Here is a 21,719-nt window from a genome sequence, read left to right as displayed (position 1 = left end):
TTGCTACTGAAGTCCTCTTCCACTCCTCCATGAGGACATCATGGAGCTGGTGGATGTCATAGACCTTGTGCTCTTCCACCTTCCGTTTGAGGATGCCCCATAGATGCTGGAGACATGCTTGGCCAGTCCATCACCTTTACCCTCAGCCTCAGTTTAGCAAGGCAGTGGTCATCTTGGAGGTGTGTTTGGGGTCGTTATCATGTTGGAATACTGCCCTGCGGCCCAGTCTACGAAGGGTCATGCTCTGCTTCAGTATGCCACAGTTGACATTCATGGTTCCTTTAATGAATTGTAGCTCCCCAGTGCCAGAAGCACTCATGCAACCCCAGACCACAACACTCCCAGCACCATGCTTGACTGCAGGCAAGACACACTTGTCTTTGTACTCCTCACCTGGTTGCCACCACACACGCTTGACACCATCTGAACCAAATAAATGTATCTTGGTTTCATCAGACAACAGAACATGGTTCCAGTAATCCATGTCCTTAGTCGGCTTGTCTTCAGCAAGTTGTTTGTGGGCTTTCTTGTGCATCATCTTTAGAAGAGGCTTCCTTCTGGGACAACAACCATGCAGACCAATTTGATGCAGTGTGCGGCATATGGTCTGAGCACTGACAGGCTGACCCCCCACCCCTTCAACCTCTGCAGCAATGCTGGCAGCACTCATGCGTCTATTTTCCAAAGACAACCTCTGGATATGACGTTGAACACGTCCACTCAACATCTTTGGCCGACCATGGCGAGGCCTGTTCTGAGTGGAATCTGTGCTGTTAAACAGCTGTATGTTCTGGGCCACCATGCTGCAGATCAGTTTCAGGGTCTTGGCAATCTTCTTATAGTCTAGGCCATCTTTATGTAGAGCAACAATTCTTTTTTTCAGATCCTCAGAGAGTTCTTGGCCATGAGGTGCCATGTTGAACTTCCAGTGACCAGTATGAGAGAGTGAGAGCGATAACACCAAATTTAGCACACCTGCTCCCCATTCACACCTGAGACCTTGTAACACTAATGAGTTACATGACACTGGGGAGGGAAAATGGCTAAATGGGCCCAATTTGGACATTTTCACTTAGGGATGTATTCGCTTTTGTTGCCAGTGGTTTAGACATTAATGGCTGTGTGTTGAGTTGTTTTGAGGGGACAGCAAATTGACACTGTTATACAAGCTGTACACTCACTACTTTACATTGTAGCAAAGTGTAATTTCTTCAGTGTTGTCCCATGAAAAGATAAAATAAAATATTAACAAAAATGTGAGGGGTGTACTCACTTTTGTATTTTATATATATATATATACATACTCTGCATTCAGTGTAGACTTTGTATACAGTGCAGGCAGTCTAATTAATATATATATATATATATATATATATATATGTATATATATATATATATATATATATATATATATATATATATATATATATATATATATAAAATATTAACAAAAATGTGAGGGGTGTACTCACTTTTGTATTTTATATATATATATATATACATACTCTGCATTCAGTGTAGACTTTATATACAGTGCAGGCAGTCTAATTAATATATATATATATATATATATATATATATATATATATATATATATATATATATATATATAAAATATTAATAAAAATGTGAGGGGTGTACTCACTTTTGTGAGATACTGTATATATATATATATATATATATATATATATATATATATATATATATATACATACACTCTGCATTCAGTGTAGAATATATATATAAAGTGCATGCAGTGTAGTATTTTATATATATATATATATATATATATATACATACATTTTACATATATATATATATATATACACAGTGCAGTCAGTGTATAGTGTTGAAGTGGTTAAGGGGACATGACAGTATTAAGAAAAAAGGGGAACTCCACACAATTTAAAAAAAAAATCGATACCAGGCCTTTTGGGTCTGGTATAAAACTTGCAAGACAGCATGTAAAAAATGCCAGAAACAAATACAGGTTCTTCCTCCAGTAACCAAAAATGGGCGGCCGTGCATTCTCAGTCGCATGTGTACGTGGCTCTGTCCTACACGTTTCATCAGAGATGACATCATCAGGGTCACTGGCATTCCGATAAGCCTCTTGTGTGGATCTTTCTTTGGATATCACCCTGTCTATCCCTGGATCCCTTTCCAAGCACACAAGAAGTCATTGTTTTTGGACTTTTCCTTTTTTCTCATACTCAACTTGGAGGTGCACTGATTAATACATGTCACGTTGTATTTTTTGTACATTGTATTTTTTGTACATTTTTTCACATTGGCTCTTTATTGCTGAAAATGTTGCACAAATGATTATATTTAGACTTTAGCAAAATTTATCTGCTGCACTTTTGTTTTATGTTATTTGATGTAACTGGTATCAGAGGTATAAGCGTTCAGCTGCTATCACTAAATCACTAGCGCAGATTTTTCCCTTTTTCTAAGTAAATATTAGAGGTGCACCGAAATTTTAATTTTGTTGCCAAAACCAAAACCGTAAATTCGGGATGCACTTGGCCAAAACCGAAATTGAAAATGACAGTTTTAAAAAAATATATATTTATTTTTATATATAATTATATTATATTTAATTTTTTAATGAATATCATGAATTTAAATAAATATGAATTTTCTGTCGACCATTATCGGCACCTTTCGCACAAGAAAAGCTAGAGAAAAATGCATCCCTTTATGTATGTCTTCACACTGGTTCGTTGAACTTCCGTTCTGGGGTTAAAAATCTTGCTTGATGCATTTTTGGCCAGTTAAAAAAAAACACACCTTCCTGTTGAAATGCATTGAAAATGCAGCAAGAACGCATAAATTACGCACCCCTGTTACGTTTTTGATATGGTTTTTGAGTCACGTGACCTATAAAAAAAAACACACCACAGTAAAATCGTGGTAAAATTGCGTCAAAATTGTTTTTTCTGCAGCATTATCAGCTCCTTTTTCTGTATCGGCAGTATGTTGAAAGCACCATTTTTGGGCGATATGTTTTGGCCGCCGAAATTTCGGTGCATCTCTAGTAAATATGATATACTTTCCTATCTATTTCCTAATGCTAGCAGCATAAGGATTAAAAACAATCAATGTTGATTGAGAGAGTGGAGCTCCACTTTGAATAGCAGGCATCCTGCTGCATGGAACATGGCACCTCTGGCAATATCCTTAGATATAGTACATTGTGAGTCTGATGGGCGGCGAGGGATTTGCACAGGGTGCATCACATCTATAGAGAAAGCTAGGTGTAGTATTCCCACTCTTCTGGAATCTGCTGTATCAATAAATATCATTTATCAACAAATATCAAGCATCATTTTAAATAAATCTAAACGCTACGATAAGCAAATATTATCTAAATGCAAGAGACATGTGTATTCTTACTTGAATCTTAGTTTTGCTTTGTGATCTTTCTTCAAGATCTGTTCAGTAATTCAGTGTGGAACGTTTCCTCTATGTAGTAACTTCCTGTAAATCAGACCAGTCCTTGCTGCTCTCTTCTTGTGCAGGGTGACTGGTCTTGTCTCCGCCCCCTCCTGTAGTTTTCTGCTGCCTGTAGTGGGTGGAACTTGCTGGGCCCCTCCCACAGCTCTGTGGTCTGCACATACTGTGCTGATGTCACTATTACCTTTACCTGGTAATATTTAGGTTTGCAAATGCATTTGGATCACACAAAGTGAATTTATATCCTCTGTGACTATTGCGGAATATATTTAAATGAACGTTTTTGCACACAGAGTTCAGCTCTAAACCCATACCTCACAACATTTTGAGATGGAAATGAGGAACACCTACTAGCAAATGTATGTAGCCATAGGACACACCCCCTGCCACACCCCTTTAAAGAAGAATTAACACAAAAAAGGTTAATTAAATCCACAAGGGATTTTTTTTTACCACTACTATTCCTTTATATTGGTCTTTTTTTAAATTTACAAATTTACAGAAATTTAGAATTTCGATGAAAGGTTTAGCACTGGAAAACACTTTTTGAAAGATAAAAAGTGCATTTTATATACAACTATATAGATCAGCTCAAAATGAGGGACAAATGAGGGGGAAAAAGGGACAGAGGGACATTGCTCCAAATCAGGGACAGTGCCTCAAAATCAGGGACAGTTGGGAGGTATGTCTAAACCTCTTTTATGAAGGGAAAGTGAAGTGGCTTTGAAAAAGGGATACCCTGAACTGAGGGTTCTGAAATTTCTCCAAGAAGGTTTTTAACCTCTATTGCAGACAATGATTCATGATCATACAATATAAGTAAATTATTTACGTTTACACAGTTCCTATGTTTTAGTATTATAGTATTTTAGTAATTATAGTAAAATGTCTTCCTCATAGAGATATGTTACATATTTCCCTGACATGCCCTTAAAGTGGTAGTAAAGTCATTTTTATAAGTTTAATCTACAGGTAAGCCTATAATAAGGCTTACCTGTAGGTAAAAAAAAATCTCCTAAACCTGTACGGTTTAGGAGATATTACCCTCGCAATGCGCCGCTGACTGCAGCGGCGCACACGCACAGGTGATTCTCGGCTGAAAGTCCGGTAGACGCCGGACCCTGCCGGAAAGAAATCTCCCACGCGCATCAGGTTTACTCTCGCTTTAAGGCCCCATTCACAGTAGTGTGGGACAACACTGAGCATTGCACATATGCATGTTTTTGCACATTGTTGCATTTCACACATAGTGCATCCTACATGTAGCAAAAAAGCCCATGCAGCTTTCTAAGCTTCAGGATTTGTGCATTTTTGCATGTGTGCTTCTTGCTTGGTGCGTTCAGGGTGCCATTGACAAAGAATGTGTGTAAAATCTGTTTTTATGTGCTACCCTGCCCTAGGTCTTTCCACATAATGAGAGACACTAAAGATTTTCTAAGCCATTGGTTGGCGATTCCCCCAACGCTGTTCAATGTTTTTCGGGAAGGTAAAGGTTATCTCTGGCTGAAAACCATTTGATTAGACCGCAACATTTTTACATTGTAATAATTGGCCTCCTTTTGTGGGATATTAATATGTGAAAGTCCTTTAGTAAACCTGCCTGGAAGGGACATGAACTGAAAAGGTCGGATTATTTTCCACCGAGGAGACACTTTGCTCTTCTATTACTTATTCCAATAACCAGCAATGATCACTGTCCAGTAATGTCTGCATAATGTCCCTTTCTTGTGATACTTTGCCCTCTCTTTACGACTGCTGCGAAACTGCGTGTTGCTTTCCGTGTATTACCCGCCCTAAAAGATTCCCAGAGGTAAGAAGTCAGGTGGGGCATCGGAATAGAATTTTATCATCTACAAGTTACCGAAATGTTCTGATATACATTTGTAACTAGTGTGACTTTGAGACAACGCACTCCTGAGCAGCCTATATACTGGATCAATGGATGGAAAGCGGCCCCACCTGGATGGGAAGCGGCCCCCGCCTGGGCTCCTCCCAGGACACACCCCCTGACATGTTTTACCCCACCAACAGGTTTAGTCATAAAACCTTTATGACTAAGCCCTTTGAGCAGGTTGAAACACATAAGGAGGCACGACTTGGGAGGAGCCTAGGCTGGGGCCGCTTACCATCCATTGATCCGATACATAGGCTGCTTAGGAGTGGGGAGTCACACTTTATACAGCAGACTAGAATGATCCGATGCGCACTTCAGATGCTGGCAAACGAGAGTAGTGGGTCACTGGAGCAGGTTGGATGGCAGCTTGGAGCAGTGCTCAATGAAACTATCATAGGGTCGGTCACAAAACATTTGTAACTACCATTAACAGCTCAAGGACCACCCCACGTACATTTACTGCAGCAGGGGGGGCCTTAAGCTCAAAATCACATATCTGTACGTGATTTCCTTCTTCAACTCGGGGGCGTGCGCGTGCCACCGGAGTCCTGCTCCCACTATGATTGGACACAGTGTTAGCCAATCAGTGGATCCGATGGCCACTGGGACCCACCGATTGTTCACAGGAGAGGCAGATTGGTGGTCTGCCTATGTAACCAAGGCAGATCGTCATTCTGCCAGAGAGGAAAATGGAGATCTTGTGTTTCTGCTAGAAACAGGGATCTCTGTTTTCTTCCAGTCACAGCATTCCCCCAACAGTTAGAAAGCACTCCCTAGGAGCAAACTTAACCCTTTGATCGCCCCTGATGTTAACTCCCTTCCCTCCCAGTGTAATTTATTCAGTGACAGTGCATTTGTTTTAGCACTGATCCCTGTATTGGTGTCACTGGTCCCCAAAAAGTGTCACTTAGTGTCAAATTTGTCCGCTGCTATATTACGTCCCACTAAAAAATCGCTGATCGCCGCCATTACTAGTAAAACATTAAAAAATAAAAAAAGTCCATAAATCTATCCCATAGTTTGTAGACACTATAACTTTTGCCCAAATCATTCAATATACACTTATTACAATTTATTTTACCAAAAATATGTGGTAGAATACATATTGGCCTAAATTGATTAAGACATTTTTATTGGGTGTGTTTTATAGCAGAAAGTAAAAAATATTATTTTTTTCCCCAAAATTGTATTTTTTTGTTTATAGAGCAAAAAATAAAAACCACCACCATGCTGTTTTTTTTTTTTTTTTTTTTACTTTTTGGCACACAGTTAGACACAGTTAACCCTGCCCAGGTGTTGGCAGCATATCTCTCAACTTTCCAAAATGGGAATGGGGGACACCTATTAGCAAAAGTATGTAGGCATAGGACACACCCCATGCCAAGCCCCCTTAAAGGAGCATTATACAAAAAAAAAGATTAAACTCACAAGTGCTTTTTTTTACCACTGCTATTCCTTTATATTGCCTTTATACATTTACAAATGCAGCAATTTAGAATCTGGATGAAAGAGCACTGTGAAACCCTTTTTGAAAAATAAATTTTCCTTTTTTTATACATATAACTCTCAAATTCATAAAATTGGTGAAAGTCTGAAACACCTATTCAAAAATTAAATTGTGACTTAATAAATAAATCCAAAAAAAGTCAAATTAATCAAAAACAAGTAAAATCCAGTGCTTCCCAGAAAATTATATTATTGATCTTCTATCTCTTCCGGTGATTCGTGCACCTCCCCACCCCCGGTGTAAAAACCTGCTTATCTCAAGCTCATAAATACATGCTCATCAGTGATCTTTATTCACATCCACTCAGCTGGTGACCCTTTGCCAGTCCTCCTTAACCCCAGGATACTTAAATCTCCAGTGCCTGTATATCGCATATAGATTACATGTAAAAGAAAGGCAGATACATAGAGCTTCCCGTTTTAAACATCTTTTATTTTCATGACCCCAATAAAATACACTTACAAGATCAAGAGACAAAAGGCCTACTGAGGAAGCCCAATTATCAGGTGCTACGCGTCTAGTAGGGAGGAGCCAAGCCCCTGACATCATGCCGTCATCGCCGATATTGTGCAGTGGTAAGCCGGCTGATGTGTATCAAAGCGATATCAAGCGATTTTGTTTTTTAATCTTGTAAGAGTATTTTATTGGGGTTGTGAAAATAAAAGATTTTTAAAACAGGAAACACGATTAATCCGACATTCTATTGCATATAATCTATATTTGATACGAGCATTGGAGACTTTAATATTCTGGAGTCGAGGAGGACTGAAGAAGGGTCACCAGCCGAGTGGATATGAATAAAGATCACGGATGAGAATGTATTTATGAGCTTGAAGTGAGCAGGTTTTTATACCTGGTGTGTGGAGGTGCATGAGTGACAGAGATAATAGAGTAACAATAATTTTCTGGGGAGCACTGGACTTGTTTTTGATTAATTGCACTTTTTTGGATTTATTTATTGAGTCACAATTTAATTTTTGAATAGTTGTTTTGGACTTTCACCAGTTTTATGAATTTGAAATGTATATGTATATTAATTGATTTTGTTGCGCTGCGCTGATTTATTTTGTATTTGTACTATAAGGGTGTTGTGAGATCACTATTGAGTTTACAGCCAGCAACTGTTATTCTATGTTTTTATTGCAAGCATTGTAGTTTATTTGAAGTTGATTAGAGGTGGTTGTGCTGATTGTATTCAGAATATCAGTGCATTTTATATACAACTATATAGATATACTATACAACTATATAGATCAGACCAAAATTGGGGGACAAATGAGGAAGAAAGAGGGACAGAGGGACTTTGTTCCAAATCAGGAACAGTCGCTCTAAATCCGGGGCAGGGCTTAAGGCGCCCTAGCGGCAACACTCTATACTGCACTCACTCATGCCTAAATGCTAGGCAGGAATGTGCGCTCGTGTGGAATCAACATTAAGGCACAACTCCAGCTTAGAAGTAAGTGGCACTTGCACGGTAAACTCTCTTTCTCCATGGCTATTAACACTTGAACACTCCTGCTGCTTAGAGGACACCACTTTGTAGGTGTGCAGCACTTAGGGACTGATACCACCAGGGGCATTGCTAGGTCTACAAACGATCTGGGGCTAGAGCCCATAGCAGCATAGTAAAGAAAGTCATACGCTTGGGCGGTCATACACATGTATATACAGTAATATACGTGTGTGTGTGTGTGTATATCCCCAGAGAGCCTCCCCCTTGCATCAGGGTCCCCAGAGAGACCCCCACTTGCATCAGGGTTCCCAGAGAGCCACCCTTACATTAGGGTCCCCAGAGAGCTTCCCCTTTAAAATCAGGGTCCTCAGAGAACTTCCCCCTTAAAATCATGGTCCCCAGAGGGGAGCCAGAGAGGCTCCCCTACCCTTGGGGACCCCTGCAGAGACTCGGACTATTGGGCTATAGCCCAAAAAACCACCCCCTAGCGATGTCACTGGGTACTACAAGGGGTATACTAGTCTCCACCAATCCAGCATTACATGTCACCTGTCTCCCAGGGACTAATCCCACGGTTGCTATAAGAAGCAAGTAACGCTGTCTCTTTCTATATTCTTCATGCTTGCTCTCTTCTCCTGGGGCCCCTCTACAGCTCTCGCTCTCCTGTGACTTCAAGTTGGGTCTCTAGGCACTCCATGCCATGGATCCAGTCCCAGAAAGTCCAGAACTGGTCGCTAGTGAAGGTGCCAAGCATTTAGCCCCCTCCACTACCAGAGGGACCACCGCCTTGGCCATGTCACCCACCCCCTGGCTAATTGGTTGCCTTACATGTGGCACATCACTGTAGTGCTTAGCAACAACACATTAGAGTCCTCTGGATAGCACTCGGTGTGTTAGATCCATGCACTGTGTCTAACTCAGTCCCCTTGTTGTGTTATTCTTTTGATACACTGTGCATGCACCCCTTTAAGAGACGTCAGACCAAGCAATACAAGCGAACACATAAAGATCCTTTGCTGAGGTAGTTGCAGATAACAGTACAGTTCTCAAGATACGTAGCTTCCAGACATCCCTGTATAGAGTTCTCTAAGTGCACGACAAAGTGTGCGCACCTTAGGCAGGAGCAGTCCACAAAGCATTCCTTGTAAGTCAAAAGTCCATTTATTGGCAGTAATCCACAGAGGCAATAGATCTGTGATTGGCAGATATAAGTCCATGAAAGTCTCTAGGCTCCAGATTCTATTGGGAACCTGACTGGGCTCCCCGCCCCCCAAGGGGGTGATCACTCCAGCAGAGGATCAGGCTACATTTTGGCAGTATTCCAGGGGGCTCTCTTACAGGAACTCTCTAGGGGCACACAGTGGGCCCCTTTTACATGGTGTGACCTGTAGGGGGTGGCAACCTCGCTAAAAATGGTGGGGAAAAAACATTAACCCTTCCAACTTAGTTACCTCTAGCTCACAGTCAATCTAAGGACCCAGTGCAACATCAAGACATTGTACCATTTTGCACCTGGCTGGCTCAATTACCACGAGGGCATGAGTACAGATAGGAAAAACAAGAATCCACACAGGAAGAGTTGTTAACTCACTTGCCTGCCTACACATGAACTCCTTAGGGGTTGAGCCATACAACTATACAGCAGTGCAAAAATACAGGTAAGAGGCAGAATCGAGAAACTCTACCCATTCCCTGTGAATGGGTGCTTACTTTTGACTTGCTGGACAAACAAGTTAAAGAATATGCAAACCCATCATTTCATATTCCTGATATGTGCCTGCTGTACCATGTACTTGTATGGAAAAAGTATCCTGTTATCTTTGTATTGCTTCCTTTGCATGGAATCCCTGGTGCTTCTGCCAGTACCCTGCTTTCCTATTAAAACTGACTACACTAAGCAGGGGAACACATTGGGGTCAGTTCTCTAGCTGTGGTGGGAGCTCAGCCTACTCTCCTCCAATGATCAGACTTGTCCTGACACCCCTCACCCCTCACATCTGTTCACTGGGAAGAGCTGTGAGCTGTTGCTTCGCCCCCAGCTCTTATACAGATAAGAACAGAGGGAATGTGATCACTTATTAAAGAGAGGAAAAAAGTATTTAAGTATTTATAATGTTTTTTTTTTTACCTATAAACAAATGTTTTACCTCTCATTTATATTTTAAACTGAATGATTTGTTTTACAAGCTGATCATTTACAATCACTTTAACCACCCCTAGCAAAACAATCTCCATGCAAACGATGTAGATATGCCAACCGATTTTGAGCTCCCTATTCTTCTGATGGAACTCTAGAATGCTCTAGTAATCCTGGCAGTGAAAAGTGCGGAAAGGGTGAGGTACACAAAGAGCATCCCAAATGGAATGGTTGGAAATCTGCTGACATTCTTTCTCCAAGTCAGGGAACAGGGCTTCCGGTTTATAGAGCAACTCCAACCTATACTGGGAGATGACGATAATGACATAAATACTATTGTAGGGGAGCCAGATGCACCAGATGCTCACTTTGCCTAGTTCTGGGTGGCAAATAAGCATTGGGGGCTCGCATACAGACACCTTAATACTGGGGACATTCCAGTATAACAAGACATGCCAAACCTGGCTAGCCAATGGGTCAGGCATCAGATGTGCCTCTGCCTCAGCACTCCCCTCAGAGGAAGATTGTATTTCCCAAATCTCGGGCAGTGGTTACTCACGGCAGTAAAACAAGGTGTGATGGTCGTGACAGCACCACTGGACCCATCATCCTGGAAGGGGGACAACTCATCCAGCAGTTCCAATTCTAGAATGGTGAAACAGATCCATTTCTTCCTCAGTAGTACAAGGTGAAGGGCTATCCAGCTACTCTAGAGAAGGCACTAGATGATACGTAGTGTAGGTGGAGGCAACTGTGAGCACCGATCTACCTCCGCAGAGAGCCGACTCTACCTGAACCGTCCTCAGGGAATCAAAGCTCCATAACAACCCAGCCTCTTTGTGGATGCAGAAATTACATTGGTAGCTTGTAAACTATATGAGGGGATGATAAGGGACCATATTCAAGACTTTGCTGATGAAAAATAGTATCATTAGTAGTGATCAGCATGGGTTTATGAAAGATCGTACTTGCCAAATCAATCTGATAACATTCTACGAGGAAGTGAGCTGCCATCTGGACAAAGGTAGGCCAGAAGATGTGGTGTATCTGGATTCTGCAAAAGCATTTGATACCATCCCCCACAAATGCTTAATCTAAAAACTGGGGTCTGTGGGTATGACCCATAGGGTTTGTTCTGGGATAGAAAACTGGCTACAGGGGCACGTCCAATGGGTGGTGATAAATAACATGTACTCAGAATGGCCTATAGTGGCTAATAGGGAACCCCAAGGTTCTGTCCTGGGAACAATTCTGTTTAATTTATTTATAAATGATATAGGGGATGGGATAAATAGCTCAATCTCAGTGTTTGCTGACAAAACAAAAATAAGTAGGAAAATAACATCACAGTAGTATATAGAAACCTTACAAGAGGACCTGAATAATTTAATGGGGGGGGGACTAGATTAGGCTTGTGCAATTCGTTTCATAACGAATCGAAATTCGGCCGAATTTTGCATCTTTCGGACATGCGGATGCATCCGAATGTCCGCATAAAAAAATAACAAATTACAACGAATACGAAAGAAATATAACGAATGAATTCGACATGATTCGAAATTATTTCAACCGCATTCGAAATTATTTCAACTGCATTCGAAATTATTTCAACTGCATTCGACATTATTTTAACCACATTCGAAAATATTTTGTGACCCGAATTTAGGGCCATGTATCTCAGGGTCACTTGGTGCTAGAAACTCCAAATTTGGATATGTTGTAGTGCTAGTACGATTGTGTTTGCATACCAAATTTGGGGTTTCTAGCTATAAGTGACCCCGAGATATGTGGCCCCAAAATCGGGTCGCAAAATGTCATTCTCTGCTCTAATAACTAATAACATTTTGCGACCCGATTTTGGGGCCACATATCTCGGGGTCACTTATAGCTAGAAACCCCAAATTTGGTATGCAAACACAATAGTACGAGCACTATAACATATTTGGAGATGCTAGCACCAAGTGACCCCGAGATACATGGCCCTAAAGTCGGGTCACAAAATATTTTCGAATGTGGTTGAAATAATGTCGAATCATGTTGAAATAACTTCGAATTTGGTTGAAATATTTTCGAATGTGGCCGATTTTTCGAATTCGGTAGAAAACGAAACGAAATCCGAAAACGAATTTAAGGAAGTTAACGAATATAACTAAACGAAATTAATGAATTAACGAATTAAAACGAAACGAAACTAAACAAATTTTTTCCTTTTGCACATGTCTAGACTAGATGGAGAATGAGGTTTAAAATTGAAAAATGTAAAGTAATGCACTTGGGATTTAAAAATATAAACGCAAGTTACTCACTAGGGAGTGAACCCCTGGGGGATTCCAGGATGTAAAAGGGTATGGGAGTACTAGTAGAAGAAAGACTGAGCAATAGCATGTAACAAGCAAAGCCAGCAGAATATTAGCATGCAATATAAAGGATATACTACAGAGGTAAAATTATAATTCTACCACTTTAATAAATCTGGTTGGGCCCCATCTGGAGAAGAGATGATTGAGAGGAGATATGATAGTGATATACAAATATCTCAATGGTAATCCCAGTGTAAGTATGAAACCTTTCAGTCTCAGGGAGTGTAAGAGGACACGGGGCCACGGGGCCACACAATGAGATTGGAGGAGAAGAGGTTTAACCTTAAGCTGAGTAGGGGCTTCTTTACTGTCAGGGCGGTCAGGATGTGGAACTCTCTTCCACAATCTGTGGTGATTATCTACACAAACACACCAACACAGGTTGAACCTCGTGGACTGTTGTCTTTATTCAACCTTACCTACTATGTAACTATGACATCCTTGATATCCATTGATTGGCAGGCACGATGCAGGACAGCAACTTTAGGCAAGCCATCAGCACCCAGCTAGCACTGATTTCTGGCAGTTGGTGTTATCCAAACCAAGGGACACTCAAACCATGCAGCACGCTAAGCAAAAGGCCCTTGGAGAAAAGTCAGTAGACTGTAGTTACAGGTAACAGGTAACACAGACAAACAGCAGGGTAGCCTGACAATAGATTTGCTATTTACTTTAGAGCAAAATCTATCACGTAGGTTTTCTTATAGGAACTCTCTACATAGTTGACCTCTAGGGGGTGGTATCCTTGCTAAAAGTTACAGGAAAAACATTAACCCCTCCAGCCTAGTTATCTTCAGCTCCCAGATCAACCTGAGGGCACAATACAACATTAAAGTGGTTGTAAACCTCAGACATGAAATACGAACAATTACAGAACATTACAGAACAAGTTCTGTTAAAGTGGTTGTAAAGGCAGAAGTTTTTTTATCTTAATACATTCTATACATTAAGATAAAAAGCCTTCTGTGTGCAGCAGTCCCCCTCATACTTACCTGAGCCCCATCTCTATCCAGCGATGTCCACAAGTTCCTCGGATGTCCGGGACTCTCCTCCTGATTGGCTGAAACACAGCAGTGGCACCATTGGCTCCCACTGCTGTCAATCAAAGTCAGTAAGCCAATTGAGCGAGAGATGGGGGAAGGGGCCGAACCGGGAGTCTGTATCTGAATGGACACAGGGAGCTGCTGCTTGGCTCGGGTTCCCTCATAGCAAGCTGCTTGCTATGGGGGCACTCAACAGGAGGGAGGGGCCAGAAGAGCCGAAGAGGGACTCGAGAAGAGGAGGATCTGGGCTGCTCTGTGCAAATCCAATACACAGAGCAGGTAAGTATAACATGTTTATTATTTTTATAGAAAAAAAATTCGACTTTTCAATCACTTTAAATGTGTCCAACTACTACTAGCCAACAAAAAACATGAAGTTTGAAAATAAAAGAGCTGGCAAATGCACTATTTATCAATATACCTATGAATACCTATTCAATAATTTCCCCTTGGGATTAATTAAGTATTTAGATTCTGATTATCAATGTATTTAAACAAGATTCACACAACTTTCACTTAAGATTCATATGTAACTCCAATGGGATTTCATTGGTAAATGTGTGAATATTGGGTGAAAACATTGATTAAAAAAACCCTAAGTGTCCTGATATATAAAGTGAGCAGAACTGAAACAAGTGTTTTTTTTTTTTCCATTTTGACATAGAAAATAGAAATCTTCTACAATTACCTTGTCATTGGTAGAACAGGCCCACGTAGACCCCGCCACCCCAGCCATCATCATCCTACGGTTTCTTTTCATTGCTCCATTGTGTTATACAACTGTATGTGCGGATCACAGGAGCGTGCTGTGTATTGTATTACTGTACTACCCTCCCTGGCTTTATCTATTAATTTGCACAGCGTCGCAGGAGATGATAGCACTGTATAAATCAATAATAATAATAACTGTTTAATCAACGCTGCCGAGCGGCTCCGAGGCTCCCAGTAGTGGCAGAGTTGCACGCCTCCTGTACGCCAAATCAGTCCTCCAGAAATTCGTTGTTTTTCAAGTTGGTGTGTGTTACTGAGAGATGGATGCCGGGATGGGCAGGGGGACAGGTGAACCACTACATTCAGCAACCCCTACAGGGACATGGCTGCAATGATATATTATTTTTTGCAACGCATTTTAGAACATTGAAAGGGACAAATTACACTGTAACAACACTATGCTGTTATTCATGCTTTAAATGAACAGGAAAAAAAAAAAGGGTTACAAATGCTTTAAGGAAAATGAATGTATACTGTATTTATGCTTTATTATACATTTTTTCTCTTATGACTTGTATTTCTGATCTCTGAATTGTATTGGAATTTGTTTTCTTTATAAAAAATAAAGTGCACTCTATCAGCAGAAAGCTTCTCCTGTAATCTGTGTTGGTGTTCTTTGCATGCAAATATTTTGGCTTATTTTAAACCTGTCACTGCATAGTCCCCTGATGCAGCCAGCATGACTGGTGAAGCTGGTAGGGTATCCAACTACCCAGGCAGAGGCGGTTTCCTGAGCTCTCCAATGGTGGTATAGAGATGTGGCACAGATAGTACAGATGGTACAGATAGTATAGATGGCACAGTGGCTTTTAGCACTAACTAGGACAAGGGGATGAAATTAAACTTAGATATACAGATATGATAATTACCACTTCGCCATGATCAATATATATATATATATATATATATATATATATATATATATATATATACACACACACACACACATATATATATATATATATATATATATATATATATATATATATCTGAATGATCCAATTTACAGTCAACCTAAGTAAAAGTCTTTATTTGCTTTTTATAGTGGAGGCAACAGCATTAGCGACGCTCAAGCGTCTCTAATGCTTGTTGATCAGGGAGAGAGAGATATCATCTGTGATATTTCCAAACAGCTTACTGTATGGGTGATATATCGTCAATACATACCTTGTCTTGTGCATGTACAGTGATGCTGGTTTGATCACAGATGATCCAACTGGGTGATTAGCTGACAGGAGTATCATTTATGTTGGGAAATTTTCATGTGAAATTGCTCTAGCAGATCATACTTGTAGGCTGAATACATTATTAACAACCTATAGAGTGTAATGAATGCAGATATCTGCCATCCATCAGCAGTATTTATAGAAGGACATTTGATAGGGATGGGGAAAGGGGAAGGAGTAGGGATCTTGTTAAATGTTATTTTATTATTGCAGCACTTCGGTCATTACACCTCCTCCCTAGGTCAGCTGATAGCCTCCCATGGCTTCCGCTACCATTTCTATGCTGATGACACCCAAATCTATCTCTCTACCCCTCAGCTCACCCCATCCGTCTCCTTACGCATCAATGATTTAATAACCGACATACAGTGCCTTGCAAAAGTATTCACCCCCCCTTGGCTTTTTACCTATTTTGTTACATTACAGCCTTTAGTCCAATGTTTTTTTAATCAGAATTATATTTGATGGATCAGAACTCAATAGTCTGAGTTGGTGAATTAAAATGAGAAAAATATATACATTATTTTTCAGAAATAAAAAACTGATAATTGACATGTGTGTATGTATTCACCCCCTTTGTTATGAAGCCAATAAAAAGCTCTGGTGCAACCAATTACCTTCAGAAGTCACATTATTAGTGAAATGATGTCCACCTGTGTGCAATCCAAGTGTCACGTGATCTGTCATTACATATACACACCTTTTTGAAAGGCCCCAGAGGCTGCACCACCTAAGCAAGAGGCACCACTAACAAAACACTGCCATGAAGACCAAGGAACTCTCCAAACAAGTAAGGGACAATGTTGTTAAGAAGTACAAGTCCGCAGTGGCAGGAACTACCGCCATAGCGACCCACACGGGCGCTATGGGGCCCACAGCCGAGTTGGGGCCTGGTGAGTGGTGTTAGTAGGCGGGTGCTGGCCGCTCCGGGTGACACCCACCAGAGGGGTGACACGCTGGGGTAGCGGCAGCCACCCGCATCACTAACACTGCTCTCTGTAGTACCTCGTGCCGGGACAGGGACACAGCAGCACGGACCGCAGCCGCCTCCCCCTCCTCTCTGTTTACATCCACAGAGGAGGAGGAGCCTACGCTCAAGGGACACACACGGCACTGTGTATCAGCGCTGTTCTGAGGTATGTAGGGGGGGTCTGCACTGAGTGGGGGTCTGCTGCACTGAGGGGGGTCTACACTACTGGGGGGGGTCTTCACTATTGAGGGGGGGTCTGCTGCACTGAGGGGGGTCTGCTGCACTGAGAATGGGGGTCTGCACTACTGAGGGGGGGTCTGCTGCACTGAGGGGGGTCTGCTGCACTGAGGGGGGTCTGCACTACTAAGGGGGGTCTACACTACTGAGGGGAGTCTACACTACTGAGGGGGGGGGTCTGCACTACTAAGGGGGGGGTCTGCACTACTGAGGGGGGACTGCACTACTGAGGGGGGGTCTGCACTACTGAGAGGGTCTACACTACTGAGGGGGAGTCCTGCACTGAGGGGGGTCTGCACTACTAGGGGGGTCTACACTACTGAGGGGGTCTACACTACTGAGGGGGGTCTGCACTGAGGGGGGTCTACATTACTGTGGAGGGGTCTGCACTACTGAGGGGGAGGGTCTGCGCTGAGGGGGGGAGTCTGCACTACTGTGGGGGGAGTCTGCACTACTGTGGGGGGAGCCTGCACTACTGAGGGGGGGTCCTGCACTACTAGGGGGGTCCTGCACTACTAGGGGAGTCCTGCACTACTAGGGGGGTCTGCACTACTTGGGGGGTCTGCACTACTAGGGGGGTCTACACTACTGAGGGGAGTCTGCACTACTGAGGGGGGGTCTTCACTACTGAGGGGGGTCTGCACTACTAGGGGGTCTGCACTACAGAGGGGGGTCTACACTACTGAGGGGGGTCTGCACTACTGAAGGGGTCTGCACTACTGAGGGGGAGGGTCTGCGCTGAGGGGGGAGCCTGCACTGCTGGGGGTGTCTGCACCGCTGGGGGGTGTCTGCACTGAGGGGGGTGTCTGCACTGCTGGGGGGTCCTGCACAGAGGGGGTCTGTAATGGGGGGGCGTCTGCACTGAGGAGGGGCATCTGCACTACTCAGGGGGGTCTGTTCTACTCAGGGGGAAGGTGTCTGCACTGAGGGGGTGTCTGCAATGCTGGGGGTGTCTGTAATAAGGGGGTGTCTGCACTGGAGGGTGTCTGTACTGCTTGGGGGTCCTGCACTGAGTGGGGGTCTGTAATGGAGGGGAGTCTGCACTACTGAGGGGGGAGTCTGCACTGAGGGTGGGTGTCTGCACTGAGGGGGGAGTCTGCACTACTGAGGGGGGGTCCTGCACTGAGGGGGGTGTCTGCACTGGGGTCGGTCTGTACTGAGGGTGTGGTCTTGACTGGGGGGGGGGTCTGCACTGGGAGATATTTGTACTGCAGGGGTGGTCCTGCACTGAGGGGGGGGGGGTCTGTAATGGGGGGGTGTCTGTACTAAGTGGGGTGTCTGCACTGAGGGGGGTCTGCACAAGGGGGGTGTCTGCACTGCTGGGGGGTCTGTACTACTGAGGGGGGTCTGTACTGCTGGGGGGTCCTGCACTGAGGGGGGTGTCTGCACTGGGGGGGTCTGCACGGGGGGTGTCTTTACTGCTGGGGGTCTGCACTGAGGTGAGGGGTGTCTTTACTGCTGGGGGGTCTGCACTGAGGTAGGGGGTGTCTGTACTGCTGGGGGGTCTGCACTGAGGTAGGGGGGTGTCTGTGCTGAGGGGTGTCTGTACTGCTGGGGCGTCTGCACTGTAATGATGGAGGTCAGCAATGTATGTCCTTCAGGGGCTGCATACAGTATACTGCATACTTTGTTGTTCGAAATGAATATAAGCTGTTGCCTGGGTACTGTGCCACATGGGTGTGGTAATCTGTTGTTCAATGGCATTGGTTAATTTTTTTTTCGGGGGGGGGGGGGGGGGGGCATACAACATTTTGCTATGGGGCCCTGTGATTTCTAGTTACGCCCCTGCAATTCAGGGTTAGGTTATAAAAAAGTATCCAAATCTTTGATGATCCCTAGGAACACCACCAAATCTATCATAACCAAATGGAATGAACATGGCACAACAGAAAACCTGCCAAGAGACGGGCGCACACCAAAACTCACGGACCAGGCAAGGAGGGCATTAATCAGAGAGGCAGCACAGAGACCTAAGGTAACTCTGGAGGAGCTGTAGAATTCCACAGAAGAGACTGGAGTGTCTGTACATAGGACAACAATAAGCCGTACGCTCCATAGAGTTGGGCTTTATGGCAGAGTGGCCAGAAGAAAGCCATTACTTTCAGCAAAAAACAAAATGGCACATTTTGAGTTTGCAAAAAGGCATGTGGGAGACTCCCAAAATGTATGGAGGAAGGTGCTCTGGTCTGATGAGACTAAAATTTAACTTTTTGGTCATCAAAGAAAACGCTATGTCTGGCGCAAACCCAACACATCACATCACCCAAAGAACACCATCCCCACAGTAAAACATGGTGGTGGCAGCATTATGCTGTGGGGATGTTTTTCAACAGTCGGGACTGGGAAACTGGTCAGAGTTGAGGGAAAGATGACTGGTGCTAAATACAGGGATATTCTTGAGCAAAACCTGTACCACTCTGTGTGTGATTTGAGGCAAGGATGGAGGTTCACCTTCCAGCAGCACAATGACCCCAAACATACTGCTAAAGAAACATGTAAATGTGTTGGAATGGCTTAGTCAAAGCCCAGACCTCAATCCAATAGAAAATCTGTGGTCAGACTAATGCTGTGTACACACGATCGGGCTATCCTGCGGACCTGGACAATTAGACGGTGTGTGGGCTCCGGCGGAATTTTTCTTCCCAAAAGCCAAGTCCGGCGGACAATCCCCTCGTCTGTGTGCTAGTCCGCCGGACTTTCCAAATGAACGGACTTACCCACACGTGGAGTGAAGTCCATTCATTTTGAACGTAACTTCAGGTACAATGGGACTAGGGAAGGAAGTCAATGTCGCCTCTTCCATTAGCGAGATTGACACCTTGCTAGCCCCGTCACCTGGTAAGGGTTTTAAGGGGAACCTCTACGCCGAAAAAATGACACGGGTTCCCCCCAAAGTCCATACCCAACCCTTATCTGAGTACGCAGCCCAGCCGGTCAGGAAAAGGGGTGGGGACGAGCGAGCGCCCCCCCACTCCTAAACCGTACCAGGCCGCGTGCCCTCAACATGGGGGGTGAGTGCTTTGGGGAAGGGGGGCGGCCCCCCCCACTCCAAAGCACCTTGTCCCGATGTTGATGAGGACAAGGGCCTCTTCCCGACAACCCTGGCCGTTGGTTGTCGGGGTCTGCGGGCGGGGGGCTTATCGGAATCCGGGAGCCCTCTTTAATAAGGGGGCCTCCAGATCCCGGCCCCCCACCTTATGTGAATGAGTATGGGGTACATCGTACCCCTACCCATTCACCTGGGGGAAAAAGTGTAAATAAAAAAACACACAACACAGGTTTTTAAAGTAGTTTATTAGGCAGCTTCAGGGGTCTTCTTCCGACTTTGGGGGTCTTCTCACCGGGCTCCTCCGCTATCTTCTGCTCTTTTGCTGCTCTTTTGCTAGCGGAGGAGCTGGCTTTCTCCTTCTTCGTTGTCGCCGTCCAGCGGTCTTCTTTCGACTTCGGGGGTCTTCTTCCGACTTCTCCACGCTTTCCGTCTTCTTCTTCTTCCATGTCATCAACATGGGGACAAGGTGCTTTGGGGTGGGGGGGCTGCAGGACGCCCCCCTTCCTCAAAGCACCCACCCCCCCATGTTGAGGGCACGCGGCCTGGTACGGTTCAGGAGGGGGGGGGTCGCTCGCTCGTCCCCACCCCCTTTCCTGACTAGTCGGGCTGCGTGCTCGGATAAGGGTCTGGTATGGAGTTTAGGGGGACCCCCATGCCCTTTCTTTGGCGTAGGGGTTCCTCCTAAAATTCATACCTGGCGACGGGGCTAGCAAGGTGTCAATCTCGCAGATGGAAGCGGCGACATTGACTTCCTTCGCTAGTCCTGTCGTACCTGAAGTCACGTTCAAAATGAACGGACTTTACTCCATGTGTGGGCAAGTCCATTCATTTGCAAAGTCTGGCGGTATATATATACATATTAATAAATATCATGTATAATAATAATAATATTTAATGAAATGATATTTATGTATCACATCCCCCGTACGAACCTCTGGTGAATAGAAATTCCCCCACCCTGCACAGCCAGGCACACTGAATTTCCACAGGCACACCTGAGGCAGGAAACAGTCTAGCAACTTTGTTTATTTTTTTACAATTTTATTTAGGGTGTTAATAAACTTGGATGGGGGTGGGATGATTATGGGATGCCCACTTGACTGGAACAAACGTCTTCAGGGAGACCTTAACTATATACAACGTCCATATACAATCCTTCCCTTCCTCCTGCACAATCTTGCTTGCAGATCCTCAGTGGTGTCACCCTAAGGAAAAGTTTGTAGCAATGGCCCTTTACAGGCAGTGACCACGGGCCCCTATACTTGAGATGATAGTGCAGCGCTAAAATATAATGTCTAAAAATTATAAAAATTCCATATCGACAAGAGTTTGTATAAAGTGTCCAGAGAAGGTAATGATACTATAGTGCAACTATGTATCATAAGCGTGAAGAGACCATCACCAACACCCAATCACACTGCCTTTTACCCTCCTGCATAGACCTTCATAACAAAGGTCAAATATGCAGTGGACAGCAATCCAGTGATATCTCCAGAAGTATTATTCCACCTCTAGGACTCTCATATGTCTCCACCAAGGCTTCATAAATCTCATACAGAGACAAAAGAAACACCCCCTCATGGTGCAGAAATCCAAAACAAATGTTTTAAGTA

The sequence above is a fragment of the Lithobates pipiens genome, unplaced genomic scaffold, assembly GCF_037356315.1.
Source record: "Lithobates pipiens isolate NorthernLeopardFrog02 unplaced genomic scaffold, aLitPip1_a1.2 Scaffold_27, whole genome shotgun sequence".
NCBI lineage: Eukaryota > Metazoa > Chordata > Amphibia > Anura > Ranidae > Lithobates > Lithobates pipiens.
Note: the sequence above shows the minus strand (reverse complement) of the source record.